The sequence below is a fragment of the Nicotiana sylvestris genome, chromosome 6, assembly GCF_000393655.2.
Source record: "Nicotiana sylvestris chromosome 6, ASM39365v2, whole genome shotgun sequence".
In the NCBI taxonomy this organism is placed as follows: Eukaryota; Viridiplantae; Streptophyta; class Magnoliopsida; order Solanales; family Solanaceae; genus Nicotiana; species Nicotiana sylvestris.
This window is the reverse complement of record NC_091062.1, coordinates 61,031,118-61,042,822: the sequence shown is the minus strand read 5'-3', so window position 1 is coordinate 61,042,822 and position 11,705 is coordinate 61,031,118.

The following is an 11,705-nucleotide window of genomic DNA, read 5'->3' as shown; positions in this document are numbered from 1 at the left end:
TCGAGGAAATTTTCGACTTTTCCAAATGAAGTCTGCGAACCAGAAATTCTAAGTAAGGAATTCTGTTGACCCGAGGGAAGGTGTTAGGCACCCTCGAATCCCGTGGTTCTAGCACGGTCGCTTAAATTGTTATAATGGCTAAATATCTGATTTAAATACATGTTGTGACTTATGTGCTTTTATTAAGTTTTAACCGCTTTTATTATTATCATTTACTTTTATAGAATTGCAACGTCGTGAAAATGTATCTCGAACCACGTCACAATCAATGCACCCGTAGTTGTTAACACATTTCGACTCCGTTGAGATTTGAAATTGGGTCACATAAATGCGCACCCGAATTTAAGAATGTGATTTGATTAAGTCGCGCCTAAAGAATCTAACGCGTTATTGTCTTCGGGGAGGGCAGTGGGATTCACTAAACAGCCCGTCCCAAATTCTATGTATTTATTATGACCAATTATTGAGGGCCCCGCAATTTGCCTTTTGATTTGGCGAGGCTTGTCTTATTATTTTTAGAAGGGTATCCTACAGTGACTACATTTCTATTATTTTTATTTCCAGAGATAGAAGAAAGGAAAATGTGTGTGCTAATTGAAGTATATACTTCAGCTTAAACCAAACTCCTGTCAATTTTGATTGATTACTTTTAAAGTAAAAGAAACGTCATGCCTTTTACGAAAAATGATTTGGTCGAATAAAAGATTACATATGAGATAGATGAAATGCAATACTTAATCCGAACATTTCTTAATTTGAACTTAACTGAACTTATTTGAACTAGGTTAAAGGATAACTGGCGAAGTAAAATGCTTTAATTTGACAAGGAATCATATACGAGTTAGCGAAATACAACATTTAATCTGAGCATTTCTTGTATTGAACTTAACCAAACTTATATGGACTAGTCTTACTAAAAAAAAAACTAAATGAAACAGAAAACAGTATTGTGTAAAGTCGAAATATGCATACTTATACTAACAGACAATTGTCGAGCTCAAATACAAAGGGGTGAAACTCAGTCGGCTATCAGTATACTCTTTTGAACTATTGAAACATAAGCTAAATCAATTTCCACAAGGCCTGTTAATGTACTATGAATATTACAGCAAATGCTTGAACTTCTTCAACCTTTTTCATTTCATGCTTTCAAACTGTTCCAATTACATCAATATGGGACTTGAAATGTGTACCTGAAAATGCTGAAAGTGCAAAGGAGAAGAAGAAGAAGGTGGGAATCAGCAGCAGCAAAAGGGCAGAATTAACAGTAGCAGCAGGACAAAAATGCAGCAGCAATAGCGAGCAAGATAGCAGCAGCAATCAGAAAAGCACAACAGAAAGGATTTTGTTGCGAGATGGAACTAGAGTTGAAGGAGAAACAACTCGATGAAACAGCACACAGTGTGATGGCAACAACGCTCCAGACAATCCAATTCCGGAATATACCAAATGCCACAAAACAACTAACAATAATCTCGATTGAATTTTAGGAGGAGCAACACTGCTTAATGTATTGACAATAGATGAAGTTCAGACCAACGAAACCAAATTTCTGATTTCCTAATCTGTTTTATCTCTTTCTTGCTCTCTTTCTATTTCTGTCAACTCTCTCTTTTCTTTCCTATTCTCACAGTGTATGTATATCTTCTAATCCCTCTGCCTCTAATTCTTCTCTGTGTTTGTGTTTTTTCCTTTTCAGCTCTCAAGGTTCTCCCCCCTCTCTCAGATGTTTTTCTATCTCCTCACTTATAAGTCTCTATCCAACTCTTTTTAAACAGCCTGTTTTCAGAAATCCAGTACCCTTCCCATGTGCCTTCTATTTTCAATTCCAAACTTTAGCTAATTAAGTATTAAACCCCATCAACATTCCCTGGCAGATTTCACTTTTAAAAGGTTTAAATACTTCTTTAAACTAAAGCCAAGTATGGGCAGTAGGATATGTTGACAGCATATGCTGTCAAACCATTTTAAAATTAAACAAGGACCTTTATGCAGGCCCCAGGCTGTGCACAATGCACATGCGGTGCACCAATGCACATGAGGTGCACCAATGCAAATGCTGTGCAAGAGTGCACATGCCCTCCAATTCAGCATTTAAACCAAACATCCCTTTTACATTACTAATCCAAATCAACAGCTATAAGTAAACAAAATTGGTTCTTAATTGATTTAACAAATGTTCAACAGAAGCCAATCGATTTACTATGCTCGGACAGTTGAAACTAATTGACGACTCATGTCGACTCGACTATATTAGCATTAACGTACACAATCGTAGCCAAAAATCAGACATTCAGAAGTATGAGACACATGACTCGACTTATACTGATTAAAATAGAATGGTACTTCGAGGAATCAGTTAGTCAGTGCAAATTTGGAATACAACCAATACGCATGCCGTATCAGAATAGGAGGAGAGGGATTCAGACAAACATAGATGTTCAAACAAAGTGGACAAACAAAAGTTGATAAAAAATTAAACAAATATGAACAGTCTTTTAAAACAGATCATACGGACTAAAAACAAATAAAGGAAAAGCAAGCAGACTTACCTTAAAACTCGAAAAGTTTAACAGTTTGAACTTGGATTTGGACAAACTTTCTTAAGGCTAAATGGACTTTAATCGAAGTGTTTCTCAGATGAGAAACACTTTGATTGAAGTCCATTAGACCTTAATCTCTTCGGTTGAATCGGTATGAACCAGTGACGAAGGACACAAAACCTCTTAAACTTAGATCTGGGATTCAGGCTTCCCTGATCAGATTCGGACCAAACCAAGTATGGTTTGGTCACGAGAGGGTCTGGGGAGTGTCTGGTGTGAAGCTTGGGTTGATTGGTGTAGATTAGGTTCCGACTCGAATCTTCAAATGAAGATTCGAGCAGGTGGGGTAGGATTCGAAGGGCGTGGTTGGTAGATTTAGGTTCAGGATGGCATGGGGGTTCTATGGTGTTCAGGTGGAGGTCACCGGCGTTCAGGCCGCCGGGTTTCTGGTGAAGGTGTGCAGGGGCGGCTAGGGTTTGAAGGGGATGGGTTCGGTGAAGACGAAGGCGGGGGTGTTGGCTAGGGGGCAGGGTATGGTGAATGGTTTATATAGTTAGTGGGTGGGTGAACCTCGACCGTTAGATCAATCTAAATCTACGGTCTGGATCTGAAGGCTTAAATGGAACGGTGTCGTTTTGAGGGTTGAGGGTTGGTGTCGGTCCGGGTGAGACGGGTCGGGTTTATTGGTGGGTTATGGGGAATTGATCTTGGCCGTTGATCAATATGAGATCAACGGCCCAGATCAGGCATGACTCAAACGACGTCGTTTGGACATCCTGGGCATCAGGTGGACCTGGACCGGGCAGGCTTGGTTTGAACGTTGTTTGTTTGGGCCAATAATAAATTGGCCCAATCCGGAATAATTGCTGATTTTTCTTCTTTTTCTCTTTTTTTTTTTTTTTTTTAAAGCAAAACTAAGCAAAAAATCAAAAATTAAAAATTAAATACACACTCAATACAATTATTTGCACACACACTAAAATATTTCAAAACAGGTAAAGTTAATCAAAATAAAATCACGGACGAAGATGCCCATTCGTGTTTTTCTTATTCAACGACCGGATTACGGTTCGAATTATGCAGGACACATATATTTTTTTTGAATTTTGTTTTTTTAATAAAGTAAATAAATAAAAATGGGCCGAAGTCACAAATAAATCAACAAGGTGCCGCACAGAAATCCAAAATTTGTACAGCAGGGCCAATTATTATTTTTTTATTTCCTTTTGGAGCGATTGTCGTGCGAAACACAAAAATCACGTGCTCACAGCTGCCCCTCTTTGTTCGGAAACACGAAGAGTTTTCGTGCAAAGATAAAGTGAGCGTGTATGAGCGATTTTTGCCTATGGACTACTCCGTATGAAGCATGTTTTTTTTTTGAAAGATCTGACCGAATCTTGCTTCAAAGATTTCCTACATATCCTGGGCTAAACAAGAATCAGGTCAATGTAGTTCGGAAAGTTTTGGTAGCTGGGACTACCATGGGATTGCAATGCTTGCTGCTACTGCTGCTGCTGTTGTCACTGCTACGTCACTGACCGCCTTATTACAACCAAACGAAAATTAGAAACTGAACTGACTACTTATATGTATGTCAACTGCTAGTTACAAGATTCCTATCTATGATTCTTTTACGACTTGATCTTGGGTCTTAGCTGATTCTGCTTGTAGACTCCGATCTGAATCTTGATGCTTGCGAGTTGCGGCGACTTGTGTAACCTCCGGGATACTGAGTGAGACGCGATTGGCAAGGTTCAAGCCCCTAATTAAACGTTGGAGTCAGTCCGCTCTCCATTCACTCTGATATCTCGGGATGTCTTCTTCTGTCTTTTCTTCTTTGATTCTGAGTTGAGACTCATCTCGTAGGTCATTTCGATCCGTGTGGCTCGAGGTTAGACCTGCGGGAAAAAACAAACAACGAACGAAATTTTCTGCCCCAGTTTCACTAGGAAAATTTCGTTAATTATTCACCAGGAAATTCATAAAATTGATGAAAGAGGATATGCATGCTCGGTTCAGGGTTGGAGCCCTAACACCGGCTAGCTGGGGAAAGGTTCGGTTTGGGGTTTAAAATCCTAACGCCGATCAAAGGAAGAACTCAGTTTAGGGTTTAAAACCCTAATGCTGATTTCATGGAAAAGCTCAGTTTAGAGTTTAAAACTCTAATGCTGGCTGAAAGGAAAAAGTTCAGTTTAGGGTTTAAAACCCTAATGCTGATTTCATGGGAAAGCTCAGTTTAGAGTTTAAAACTCTAATGCTGGCTGAAAGGGAAAAGTTCAGTTTAGGGTTTAAAACCCTAATGCTGACTAGAAGGAAAATTCAGTTTAGGGTTTAAAACCCTAATGCTGATTGCATGGAAAAGCTCAGTTCAGAGTTTAAAACTCTAATGCTGGCTGAAAGGGAAAAGTTCAGTTTAGGGTTTAAAACCCTAATGCTGACTAAAAGGAAAATTCAGTTTAGGGTTTAAAACCCTAATGCTGATTGCATGGAAAAGCTCAGTTTAGAGTTTAAAACTCTAATGCTGGCTGAAAGGGAAAAGTTCAGTTTAGGGTTTAAAACCCTAATGCTGATTGCATGGAAAAGCTCAGTTCAGAGTTTAAAACTCTAATGCTGGCTGAAAGGAAAATTCAGTTTAGGGTTTAAAACCCTAATGCTGATTGCATGGAAAAGCTCAGTTCAGAGTTTAAAACTCTAATGCTGGTTGAAAGGGAAAAGTTCAGTTTAGGGTTTAAAACCCTAATGCTGACTAAAAGGAAAATTCAATTTAGGGTTTAAAACCCTAATGCTGATTGCATGGAAAAGCTCAGTTTAGAGTTTAAAACTCTAATGCTGGCTGAAAGGGAAAAGTTCAGTTTAGGGTTTAAAACCCTAATGCTGATTGCATGGAAAATTCAGTTTAGGGTTTAAAACCCTAATGCTGATTGCATGGAAAAGCTCAGTTCAGAGTTTAAAACTCTAATGCTGGCTGAAAGGGAAAAGTTCAGTTTAGGGTTTAAAACCCTAATGCTGACTAAAAGGAAAATTCAGTTTAGGGTTTAAAACCCTAATGCTGATTGCATGGAAAAGCTCAGTTTAGAGTTTAAAACTCTAATGCTGGCTGAAAGGGAAAAGTTCAGTTTAGGGTTTAAAACCCTAATGCTGATTGCATGGAAAAGCTCAGTTCAGAGTTTAAAACTCTAATGCTGGCTGAAAGGAAAATTCAGTTTAGGGTTTAAAACCCTAATGCTGATTGCATGGAAAAGCTCAGTTCAGAGTTTAAAACTCTAATGCTGGCTGAAAGGGAAAAGTTCAGTTTAGGGTTTAAAACCCTAATGCTGACTAAAAGGAAAATTCAGTTTAGGGTTTAAAACCCTAATGCTGATTGCATGGAAAAGCTCAGTTTAGAGTTTAAAACTCTAATGCTGGCTGAAAGGGAAAAGTTCAGTTTAGGGTTTAAAACCCTAATGCTGATTGCATGGAAAAGCTCAGTTCAGAGTTTAAAACTCTAATGCTGGCTGAAAGGAAAATTCAGTTTAGGGTTTAAAACCCTAATGCTGATTGCATGGAAAAGCTCAGTTCAGAGTTTAAAACTCTAATGCTGGCTGAAAGGAAAAAGTTCAGTTTAGGGTTTAAAACCCTAATGCTGACTAGAAGGAAAATTCAGTTTAGGGTTTAAAACCCTAATGCTGATTGCATGGAAAAGCTCAGTTTAGAGTTTAAAACTCTAATGCTGGCTGAAAGGGAAAAGTTCAGTTTAGGGTTTAAAACCCTAATGCTGACTAAAAGGAAAATTCAGTTTAGGGTTTAAAACCCTAATGCTGATTGCATGGAAAAAGCTCAGTTTAGAGTTTAAAACTCTAATGCTGGCTGAAAGGAAAAAGTTCAGTTTAGGGTTTAAAACCCTAATGCTGACTAGAAGGAAAATTCAGTTTAGGGTTTAAAACCCTAATGCTGATTGCATGGAAAAGCTCAGTTTAGAGTTTAAAACTCTAATGCTGGCTGAAAGGGAAAAGTTCAGTTTAGGGTTTAAAACCCTAATGCTGACTAAAAGGAAAATTCAGTTTAGGGTTTAAAACCCTAATGCTGATTGCATGGAAAAAGCTCAGTTTAGAGTTTAAAACTCTAATGCTGGCTGAAAGGAAAAAGTTCAGTTTAGGGTTTAAAACCCTAATGCTGACTAAAAGGAAAATTCAGTTTAGGGTTTAAAACCCTAATGCTGATTGCATGGAAAAGCTCAGTTTAGAGTTTAAAACTCTAATGCTGGCTGAAAGGGAAAAGTTCAGTTTAGGGTTTAAAACCCTAATGCTGATTGGAAGGAAAATTCAGTTTAGGGTTTAAAACCTTAATGCTGATTGGCTGGGGACAAAGTTCGAGAATACTAAACGACCTCTTTTTTTTTTTTTTTTGAATTTTCTTGTTTTAGTAGAAGATAAAAGGGAGTTTCGTGGAAACCTACCTTTCGAGTGAATTCCTTATTGCCAAAATGTTTCTTGTACCCGTGTACCTTCTTCTTTGGGCGACACCTGCTTCTTGCACGGTTGTCTTGGATTAACACCTGTTTCAATTTCTCAGACAAAGAACAATTGTTAGTTCGAAAATGACGGTCGGTTTGGTGACCTTGATCGTTCCCAATTGCTTCGTTGCGTCTTTACTTCTGTTGCGAAGTCCCGCCATTGATTCGAATTGAACGGCGAAACCTTTAGACTGCTCAGGCTTGTATTTCCGGATTCTGTGATGATTTGCCTCGTAAGGCCCTTTTTTCTTTTTGTCCCGTTTTGATTGAAGGTTCTCAACGGGGATTTTATTGGAGGTATTCTGTGGGAACTTGTACAAGAGGAAGCTATGTGGGGGAAATATTTACAAAGTGGATTCTTTGTGCGGATTCTGTACAATGGGGTATGCTGGGTTTTGGTTTCAAAACGGGTTTCCCAGGGTTTGTTGGGGTAAGCTTGTTGGGGAATATTTACAAAAGAACTCGCTGGGGATGTGCTGATGAAATTCCAACAGGGATTTTTTTTTTTTTTTTACTGGGGTTACTTTGTGGGAGATTGTACAAAAAGAGAGACTCTGTGGGGTTTTGTACAGGGGGAGACTCTGTGGGGACTTGTCCGAAGGTGGACTTGCTGGGGAAGATTTCAAGATTTCTCTCTTTCTTCTTTACTCCGGAACACCATCAAACGTCATGATTCATCATGCTTGGGTAATCATATCAACGAGATGAGGTGTTTTCCTTCATGAGACGGGATTCCGTGCAAACAAACCATGCCACCTACTCTTTCCGGTGTGTCCTGAACTCGGGGTTAAAATGCAAAAGGGATTCGAAAAGAAACAAAGCAGGGGAAAACAAATCAGAAAAGGAATACCCCTTTTCGGGACGAGAAAGACTTATCTGAGGAAGATAACGCTGGCTTTAAATGACATGACATGCTCTTTGGACTGGACGTCCGACCTTCCATGAACTTGCGTTTTCCTGAACCAGAACAGATCTGTGATTCCAAAACCGGTGGAACTTTGCCGAGACCTTCTTGGGGTGGCGTCATTCCTTTTCGGCCAACAGCGCCCTTTGCGGGTTTTCGCTGGCTGACCTCTCTCATTTCTCTTCCTGTCATCGCTTGATAGCACTCTTTGCGAGTTTTTACTAAACAAGCTCTCTCATTTTGGTTTCTCTACTCCCGTCGCCTCATGGTGCCCGAAGGTTTTCACCGCCGAGACTCTCTCATTTTATCTCTCTCAATTCAGAGTGTGCTGGTCTCCATTTGTGACGCTTATTGGTTCCCCACCATATTCGGTAATTGATTTGAAGGCTTGTGCTTGGTAAAGAGATGGTAGTGGATATTAAACTTCTCAAGTGTCCGACGTGCCCCGGTTTTCAATTTCAGGGTGGGTGGGATTTTGTTGTTGGTGTGACTGAACCTCAGGGAGAGGCTGCCTACGTATCCTTTCGGAATCAAGTCAAACGTAGTTCAGGCCTCAATCAATTTTGTTTTGTTTTTCTTTTCTTTTCCTTTTCTTTTTGTTTTGTTTTCTTCTCTTTTTTTTGTTTTGTTTTGTAAGCGGCTCAAAAGTTGGTAGAGAGAATTGGGTAGTTTTTTTCTTTTTGGGGAGTAATGGGGAATAAACACCTTCGCCATTTTCAACGTGTCAGGACTATTGGAGTATGATTTAGACGTAGTACCTCTTGACCGCATCTGCATTTACTGCTATGTCGGGGTCATTTCCTTCGAGATCACCTAAATACAATGCTCCTCTTGGCAATATTTTCCTTACGATGTATGGGCCTTTCCAATTTGGGGCAAACTTTCCTTTTGCTTATTCATGATGCGGCAGAATACGCCTTAGTACCAGCTGACCTACTTCGAAATTCCGGGGTCGGACTTTCTTGTTGTAAGCACGGGCCATCCTTCGTTGGTATAACTGTCCGTGACAAACTGCAGCCATCCGCTTTTCATCAATCAACGTCAATTGCTCCAGTCGAGTCTTAACCCACTCGCTGTCCTCGATTTCTGCTTCGACAATGATTCGAAGTGAAGGAATCTCTACCTCTGCCGGTATTACGGCCTCGGTCCCATAAACCAAAAGATAAGGAGTCGCTCCCACCGATGTGCGTACCGTAGTGCGGTACCCCAATAATGCAAAAGGTAACTGCTCATGCCACTGTCGGGAACTTTGTATTGTTTTCCTCAAAATCTTCTTGATGTTTTTATTTGCAGCTTCCACAGCACCATTGGCTTTTGGCCGATAAGGAGTGGAATTCCTGTGTGTTATCTTGAATTGCTCGCACACATCTCCCATCAAGTGACTGTTCAAGTTTGCTGCATTATCTGTAATGATAGTCGCAGGAATACCGAAGCGACAGATAAGATTTGAGTGTACAAAATCCACTACAGCTTTCTTGGTGACCGACTTGAGAGTGACAGCCTCTACCCATTTTGTGAAGTAATCGATGGCAACCAGTATAAACCTGTGTCCATTCGAAGCCTTTGGTTCAATTGGTCCAATGACGTCCATGCCCCAAGCGACAAATGGCCAAGGTGCGGACATGGGATGCAGTTCCGTGGGAGGTGCATGAATCAAATTACCGTGCACCTGACACTGATGACACTTCCGGACAAAGCTAAAGCAATCCTTTTCCATGGTCATCCAGTAATAACCTGCTCTAAGGATCTTCTTCGCTAAGACATACCCGTTCATGTGAGGTCCACACACACCTGCGTGTACTTCGTGCATGATCTTTCTCGCTTCCTCGATATCGACACATCTTAAAAGATTGAGGTCCGGAGTCCTCTTATATAACAATTCACCGCTCAAGAAGAAACCACTTGCATGTCGCCTAATGGTCCTCTTTTGATCTCCAGTAGCGTGCTCGGGGTATTCTTGCGTCTTCAGGAACCTCTTGATGTCATGGTACCAAGGCTGCGTATTTGATCCCGCCTCGATTACACTGCAGTAACCGTGTCTTTCCTTGATTTGGATTTCCAAAGGATCGACGTGGGCGTTGCCCGGGTAGGGTAGCATAGAAGCCAGAGTAGCAAGTGCATCTGCCAGTTCATTGTGACACCTCGGAATATACCTGAACTCTATTGAGGTAAAGCGCTTGCTGAGGTCCTCTACATGTTGTCGGTATGGGATAAGCTTGACATCCCGAGTTTCCCACTCGCCTTGAACTTGCCGGATGATCAGGTCAGAATCTCCCATAATCAGTAAGTCTTTGACATCCTGATCGATTGCCATATGTATGCCCATAATGCAGGCTTCATATTCAGCTGTATTATTTGTGCAGAAGAAACGAAGTCTAGCTGTGGCGGGATAATGCTGACCGGCAGGTGAGATCAAAATTGCCCCAATCCCTATACCCTTGGCGTTCACGGCTCCGTCAAAGAACATCTTCCAAACATGAGCTTCCTCCGAGATCACTTCTACGGTGTTTACCTCTTCATCTGGAAAGTAGGTATCTAATGGCTGGTATTCCTCATCGACCGGGTTTTCGGCCAAATGATCTGCTAACGCCTGGGCTTTCATTGCCGTGCGAGTGACATAAACTATGTCGAATTCCGTAAGCAAGATTTGCCATTTAGCCAGTCTCCCAGTAGGCATTGGTTTCTGAAATATATATTTCAAGGGATCCAACCTGCTTATGAGGAATGTAGTGTGGGCTTGGAGATAATGCCTCAGCTTTTGAGCAACCCATGTGAGAGCGCAACATGTCTTTTCCAACAGAGTGTATTTGGCCTCGTAGCTGGTGAATTTCTTGCTCAGGTAGTAGATCGCCTGCTCCCTTTTCCCGGTTACGTCGTGTTGCCCGAGGACGCAGCCAAAAGAGTTCTCCAAGACTGTCAGATACAAGAAAAGTGGCCTCCCTGGTTCTGGAGGGACCAAGACTGGGGGATTCGAAAGGTACTCTTTGACTTTATCAAAGGCTTCTTGACACTCCGTTGTCCACTTAATCGCCGCATCTTTTCTTAACAACTTGAATATGGGCTCACACGTGCTTGTCAGCTGGGCAATAAATCGACTGATGTAGTTCAGCCTGCCCAAAAGACTCATCACGTCTTTCTTCGTTCTCGGGGGAGGTAGATCTTTGATAGATTTTATCTTAGTCGGATCTAGCTCGATACCTCTCCTGCTTACGATGAAACCCAAAAGTTTACCCGACGGAACTCCGAAAGCGCATTTGGCTGGATTTAGCTTCAAGTCATACTTCCTTAGCCTCTCGAAGAATTTCCTCAAGTCTTGGATGTGATTATCCTGCGTCCTGGACTTGACTATTACATCGTCCACGTACACCTCTATTTCCTGATGCATCATGTCATGGAAAATGGCGGTCATGGCCCTCATGTAAGTAGCCCCAGCATTCTTTAGACCAAATGGCATGACCCGATAACAGTAGGTGCCCCAAGGCGTGGTGAAAGCGGTTTTCTCGGCGTCCTCTTCATCCATCAGTACCTGATGATACCCAGCATAACAATCTACAAAAGACTGTATCTCGTGTTTGGCACAATTATCAACGAGGATGTGGATGTTGGGCAGCGGGAAATTATCTTTGGGACTTGCTCTGTTCAGATCTCGGTAATCTACACATACCCGAGTTTTCCCGTCCTTTTTCGGTACTGGAACCACATTCGCCAACCATGTTGTATATTGGACTACCCGAATCACTCCTGTTTTCAGTTGCTTGGTGATCTC